Raw genomic sequence first — 6718 nt, forward strand, 5'->3', positions numbered from 1 at the left:
AAAATGAAGTCCTGACAGGATCCTTGGACAGCAGCATCATTCACAGTCACACAGTGGTAATTAGAGGGAAAAGTTCAAGAATGTCCTGAAGGCTACAGTTCACAAACCATAAAACATGCTAGAATGTGATAATCAGCTCAGAATTAGCATGAATTCTTCATAGGTTTCTGAGCACATCAAATATTAAAAATCCAATTAGGCACTGTATAAGTGCCTAAAAGTTTTGGCATTAACTTTTCTTTTAACTGGGTCAAAGAACCAACAAATAGAAGGAAGTTAAATGTTAGTCACAAAGGATCGATTTGTCCTTCTTAAATGGGGGGCTAGAGAGAGCAGGGGTAAGTGACAATTTAGTGTCAGGGAAAGACTTTGAAACCAGAGCCCTCTGGGGCACCTGAGTGGCTCAGTCGGTTAACCATCTGCCTTCAGCTCAGGTCATGATCCTGGGGCCCTAGGATCAAGCCGCATGTCAGGCTTCCTGCTCAGAGGGGAGACCTCTTTTCCCTCTCCTTCTGCCACTCCTCGTTCTTGTGCACAATGTCTTTCTCGCTCGCTCTCTCTCTCAAATAAACAAAATCTTAAAAAAAAAAAAAAAGGGAAGAAAGAAACCAGAGCCCTGGATGCAAACCTCAACTCTCCCCTAGGCAAGAAATCCTATGAATTTCACCCCCAAAATAGACATAAGAATAGTGACCTCTACCATAGGCCTACTATGTGCACATAAAGCAGTTAATATACGTAAAGCACCTGGCGCACAGTAAGTCTTCAGTAAATGTTAGTTTCCTTCCCACTGGAAAGCAGTACAAAAAGGCTTTTGGTGTGATGAATGTGTTTTATGAGAACATTAAAAACTGGATCGCACTCCCCCATTTAATTAGGAAAAGAAAGTAAAATGTTCTTGTGGCAGATATTCAAGTATATGACATAAAATATTATGATGGCATCTTGGTCTTCTCCTCTTGAAAAGGAACGAAAGAGAATGTGCCAGTTAAAAAAATTAAGAGACTATAAATCCTTCCTTCCAAATCTGTGCACGGCCGTACAGTTGGCCAGTAGAAAGGTTCTTAAATTAACATCCTCTTAAGAAATTGAATGGTTGATGGATGATGCAGATGTCTTTGTAACTGACGTATTTACGGGGGGAGATAAGACTTCTGCATACTTTTCTTGTCCCCAAAATTTATTTGAAACAATGCAACTGAAGCCATAATGCTCCTATTTCATATAAACTGAATTACTGCCTCTCTACCCCAAACTAGTAAAGGAAAAGAAAAAAAGGGGGGGGGAGATGTCATCCACAACCCATTTTCAGTTCCCTGTCACTTTATGCTATAAGAAATGTAATAAAGCAGCAGGAAAGAAATCGCTTGATGCAATATCCATTCTCCCCTTCTTCCTTGCTAAGCAGAGCCCTCTGTTTGATCGCGTTGGCCATCTGCCTGGTTTAAAACTACGTTTCCCAGCCTCCCTTGAGGCTGGAATGACCATGTGGCACAGGCCAACCAATAAGGAAGCAGAAGTTAATGGGTGCATGTGTTAGTTATCTGTTGCTGCATAACAAAGCACCCTCAAAACCTAACAGCTTGAAATAACAAATAGTTACTATCTCACGGTTTTTGTGGGGCAGGGATCTGGGAGCAACTTATCAGGGTTGGTCAAGGCTCAGAGTGTCTCATAAGGTTTCAGTTCAGGATGTCGGCCGGAACTGTAACCATCTGAAGGCTCCACCGGGAAGCTGTGTGCTTCCCAGATGAGTCACGTGGCTGTTGGCAGGACTGGAGACCTCACCGACTGCTGACTGGAGAGGTCATTTCCTCACCTCTGCAGAGGGGACTCTGCATAGGTTTCCTGTGTGTTTTTCACAATATCGCAGCTGATTTCCCCACAGCAAGTGATGAGGAAGACAAGGGGAGACGCATCTGTCCTGGCACGAAAGGTTATTCTACCCACTTTACAGATGAAGAAACCGAGGTCCAGAGATGTTAAGTGACTCACCTAACTAATAAATGGTAGAGTCTGGATTCTCACTCAGGCCTGTCTGACAGCAGTGGTGGTGTTCTTTCTACTATACCAAGCAGTCGGTTTGGGATTGATAGAAGCATTTATCGGTAATCGTAATAATCACCATTTATTGAGCCTCAGCTCTGCATCCAACAGTTTACTGGCTTGTTGTTTTATTTAATCCTAACCAGGACCCTGTGAAGTAGACACTGTTTTCCCAGTGGGAGGACAGAGGCTCAGACAGGTTAAGTGAATCACCCAAATTCTCACAGCTTGGCGGCAGTGGGGCTGGGACTGGATCCAGGCCCTCGGATGCTCGTGCACCGTGGCTCACGTGGTCCTTGTGCCAGTGTGTGGGAGGTGGCAGCCAAAGGGGGACCAAGAGAAGCAATGCGAGCTGCATTGTAACGGGCTCTTTCTTTGTGGCGATGACCTGTTTACTCAGGACCGGACACAAGAGGCCAAGGTGGCCAGCTCAGCCCCAGTGAGAAATCACTGAGACCAAATCTTTGGAGTTGATTTATATAAGGTAGGAAAAGAACTCGGCTATAAAGAGCTCTTTATTTTTTTTTCCTTTTCCTGGTCTAGGGTGCTCTGAGACTTGCCGTGCTGTGGACTTCCCATTCTCTAAGCAGGAGACAGAAATAGACCACGGATGGCACCAAGGAGACCCAGACGTGCCTACAGCCCCTGGGAAAGGCTCTGAGAAGTCAGCACCTTACCAGACACATGTCTCCGTTGTCTTTTTTTCCATGTCCACCCATCTTCCTGTGATTTACTGAGAGCGTGTTGGGAAGAAGTCGCCTTGAAGTGTGACTTCCAGTCTGCTACAGAATACCGGGGCGGGTGCAGATAACAGCTGGCAGAGCCAGGGACGTGTCCTTGAACCCCAGGCCAACGATCACATTCTCACCCCTGGAGACAAAGGCCAGGCTTAGTGCCAACACTGGGGCATCTCTGAGTTTTCCCGGATTTAGAGCCTCCCTTTTCACCGTTTCCGTCGAGCCTTGGATATTTCCCTGCCCGTTCAAAAAAGCACAAGACCTGCCATCTCATGTGTGTGTCTCTGTGTGCGAGTTGTGTCAGTGTGTGTATATATGTGTGTGCGTATATGTGTGGCTTTGCCTTTGTGCTGCCCAAATGTCCCGGTGACTCTCGGAAAGCCGCAGTTTCCAGTGCAGAATCACCGGGGCTGTGACGCACTTGAACGGGGTTACTAACCATGCCAGATGTGGGGAGGGAACATGCAGGGCCGAATAAGCCATCTGTCGCGTTGCCGATCTCCATGGTGCAAACCCTCCTCCGGTGGCCTTTTCAAGCCCCCTGACTTGGATATTTCCCCAAGCACCGACTTCATGCCTGGCCCTAAGCCAGAGGCAAAGCAACACCCAGAAGGCAAGAGGATGTGCTGCCCATTCCTGAGGAGCTCCGTTACGCAGCCATGGAAGCATCATTCACATCGTAGGGACAGGAGGGGGTGGGGCATCTAAGGGGACGGAGCCTGAGCAGTAGCGTCGCCCAATGGCCAAGGTGTAAAGGCTCCCAGGCAGCGTCTGGAGCTGCCCATCCCCGCATGAGGATGTTGGGAAGACGCTTGTGGGTAGCGTGGTCAGCCGACCAGCAAGCAGCTGAGGAAATCACATTCGGTTGAGTAATACCTCGCCGGTTCTGGGAAGTTGCTAAGTGGGGAGCTCCGACAGAGAGATAGGGACCTCCCGTTTAAGCTGCTAGCTCTGCATAGCGCTCTGCTTTCCAAAGAGGCCATAGTGGAATTTTTCCATGCGAATTATGCTCTGTTATTGATCACAGAGACTTGTTGGCTCTGACTCTTCTGTCCTCATTGCTTTAGGGCCACCGAACGGGCTGCCGCAGTCCTCCGAAGGCTCTGTCCTGAGGAGAGCTGGTCACATCTCCCCAGGAATTGCCATGAAGGGCGGTGACATCAGGGGCGCCCTCCCGCTTTGCCCCCTCCTCCTTCTCCACGCTGGTGTTGTCCTTCCTGCTGCCGTGGGCCTCACAGTGAATCAGATGAGTAGTGTCCTCGATGAGGCGGACATCGAACCCAAGAGGAGCCGAGAAGCTGGTTTTTCTTCCTTCCACATTCAACAGGTATTCTGAAGCTCTCGGGCCCCGGAGAGATGCCTTCTCTTATTTAATTTTATTTATTCACTAGCTTTGGGAAATGTCCCCGTAGGCCTTAGTCTGTTCAGATGAGCCCGAAACAAGACTCAGAGAAACAGGGGAAACGTTGGGGTACCTTTTCTTCCATGGAGAGGGTCAGTGGTGAAAATGGTTCTTCCCATGGATGCTGGCACCAGATGACCTGGGTTTCCACTCCCATCCCTCTCCAGGGAAACGCTTCTTGCCGTGGGGTGCTTTGTGTCTCCTCCCCAAAAATACACTAAAGCCCTAATCCCCTGTACCTAGGAAAGTTCCAGCCCTTGTTCGCTGCAGGAATGTAAATAATCCTTTCCCATCTGCATGCCTTCATTTTCCCCATCTATAAAATGGGTGACAGTCACCTCACGGATATTGTCATGAGGATTAATTGAGCGCATACATGCAGAGTTCTTACAAGAACACTGGGCGGACTTAGCCTGATTACTGCCTCCCCATTCTTGTGTTTCATTTCCTGAATACCTGCTACGTGCCAGCCTGGAGTTAGGAGTTTTGCCAATACGGTCTCCCTCTCGGGTTTGATATTTTGTTCATTGTAGATGTTTCTGCGTTAATATTGATCTGTTAAAATACTGCATTAAAATAGCACTTCCCGTTTTGCATGGAGCACTGGGTGTTGTGCAAAAAACAATGAATACTGTTATGCTGAAAAAAATAAATAAAATGGGGGAAAAAAAGTAAAAAAAAAAATAGCACTTCCCATAATTGCTGTGTTTGGGGGCACTCTCTTAAATTCTGCACCCCAGGCAAGTGCCTCACGCACCTCACCCTCGACTCGGCCCCGGGAGGGGCACAGTAAAGCATGGGCGCGCTCCCGCCTCGCCACCCCTCTCCCTGCCTGCCGTCTCTTATACGGCTGGAACGTTATGAATCGGAATGAGTTCTGGGATGGCAAATAGAATCGATAGTGAAATTAAAGAGGATGGAAAAACATTCGTCCTTGGGTCCCTGCTCCCAACTGGCTGCTAGTCACCTCAAGAAAAGGTGGCTTCGAAGAGAGAGCCCCTGCCTACTGGCTGTCCTTTGCACAGTGTCCTTTGTCCTGCCCGGGGCTGGAACAAGGCTGGCACCCAGCCCTCCCCACATCTAGGTGGGTGTGCGAGAGACTCATGTCTCTTTTCCCCTCTCAGGTCTGGATGGCAAGGGGCCCGTGGTCATATTCTGTTGGAATGTCAGACTTCTTAGAACCAAAAGACACAGTGGAAGCCGACAGCGGCGGCTGATTCATTCCTTGGTTCCTCGTCTGCTCCTCTGTAGGGAAGGCTCCGTAAGTAGATGGATTTGGTGTGTTCTGTTCACTCCACTCTGTAGCCTCAGTAGCAGGTGGCCTAGAGCAGAAGCTCACCTAGTTCCTGGGCCAACGTTGAATGAATCAGTTCAGCGATAAATAGAAAGTAACAGAATTAGACAAGGGTTAGATCACACAAGGCCACATAGCTGGAGGGTTTGTCTTCCCCGCCACACACACCTCCCACCGGTCTCGTCATAGGATCTTCTGTGGGGAAGGGCTCAGAACGGTGGGGGAGAACCCGAGAAATGATTGAATTTGGAAACGTACAGTCTTTGGAAAAGCCTCTGTGTCTCTGTGGTTTAGTCCAGAACCCAACGTTGATTCTCCCGATGGGAGGGCTGTCGTGTAATTACCAAAATCTCCTAAGACACTGACATTGAATCATCTGCCTTCGTTGTTGAGACTTCAAGATCTCAGGACCAGAGCCCAAGTGGCTGCAGACCCGGGTGGGTGTGATAGCGGATTTTGCCCCCCTGTGAGAGGCATGGGCCTGAGCGTAGTTCTCCGTGTACGTAAGGACGCCACGCACAGCCCCAGCCTGTAACCCCACCCCGCACCCGCACCCGTGATGAGACCTTGCTGGAAATAGGATTGCCGCAGAGGAGATCAGGTGAAGACGCGATCATTAGGGAAAGCCTTGATCCAGCCCTGGTGTCCTTTCAAGAAGAGGGGAATCTGGACACAGATGCAAACACATAAGGATAAATCCAGCCACTTGGGGACGGCAGGTGGAGATTGGAGTGAATGCTGTGTCTGCAAGCCAGGGAACCCCCTGGATTTCCAGCGGCTCCAGAAACTAAGCAAGAAACGCGGGGCACAGTCTCCCCTCGAGGCTTCAGAGAAAGCAGGGCCCTCCCAGCTCCTTCTTTCAGACTTCCAACCTGCACGGCTGTGACAGAAAAAAATTCTGTTGTTCTCAGCCATTCCTGGTCATCTGTTACGGCAGCCCCTGGAAACTCCTATGTGATGTTGCTGAGATGATCTCATTGTTGGGGTGGCGTGTGCGACGCAGCGTAGCTGGTCCAAATGACCCACACAAATACTAGGACACGAGTATTCACGCCTCGGACCAGCCCCCAACCCCCACACTTGAGAAGTAAATTCCTGATGCCAAAGGCTCCTTTTATCTTTTAACCTGCACAAAGCTATTTTTATCCCAACCTCCGGCCCCGCTTTTGTTGAGCTTCGATTAACAAGGTAGCTGAGCATTTCTGGAAGGTCTCGACAGCATTGCATAATTTGTCTCCT

At 49.1% G+C, this 6718-nt stretch overlaps 1 long non-coding RNA gene across 1 annotated transcript; it reads left to right on the forward strand.

Moving 5' to 3' along the window:
* The first annotated feature begins 2612 nt into the window (after window positions 1–2612).
* LOC123933928 lies at window positions 2613–5400 on the forward strand. The gene is made up of 3 exons (XR_006816707.1): window positions 2613–2732; window positions 3851–4110; window positions 5310–5400. It is a non-coding gene; the product is annotated as an uncharacterized LOC123933928 (long non-coding RNA).
* Window positions 5401–6718: the final 1318 nt, after the last annotated feature.

The sequence above is a fragment of the Meles meles genome, chromosome 21 (assembly GCF_922984935.1).
Source record: "Meles meles chromosome 21, mMelMel3.1 paternal haplotype, whole genome shotgun sequence".
NCBI classification, from domain to species: Eukaryota; Metazoa; Chordata; class Mammalia; order Carnivora; family Mustelidae; genus Meles; species Meles meles.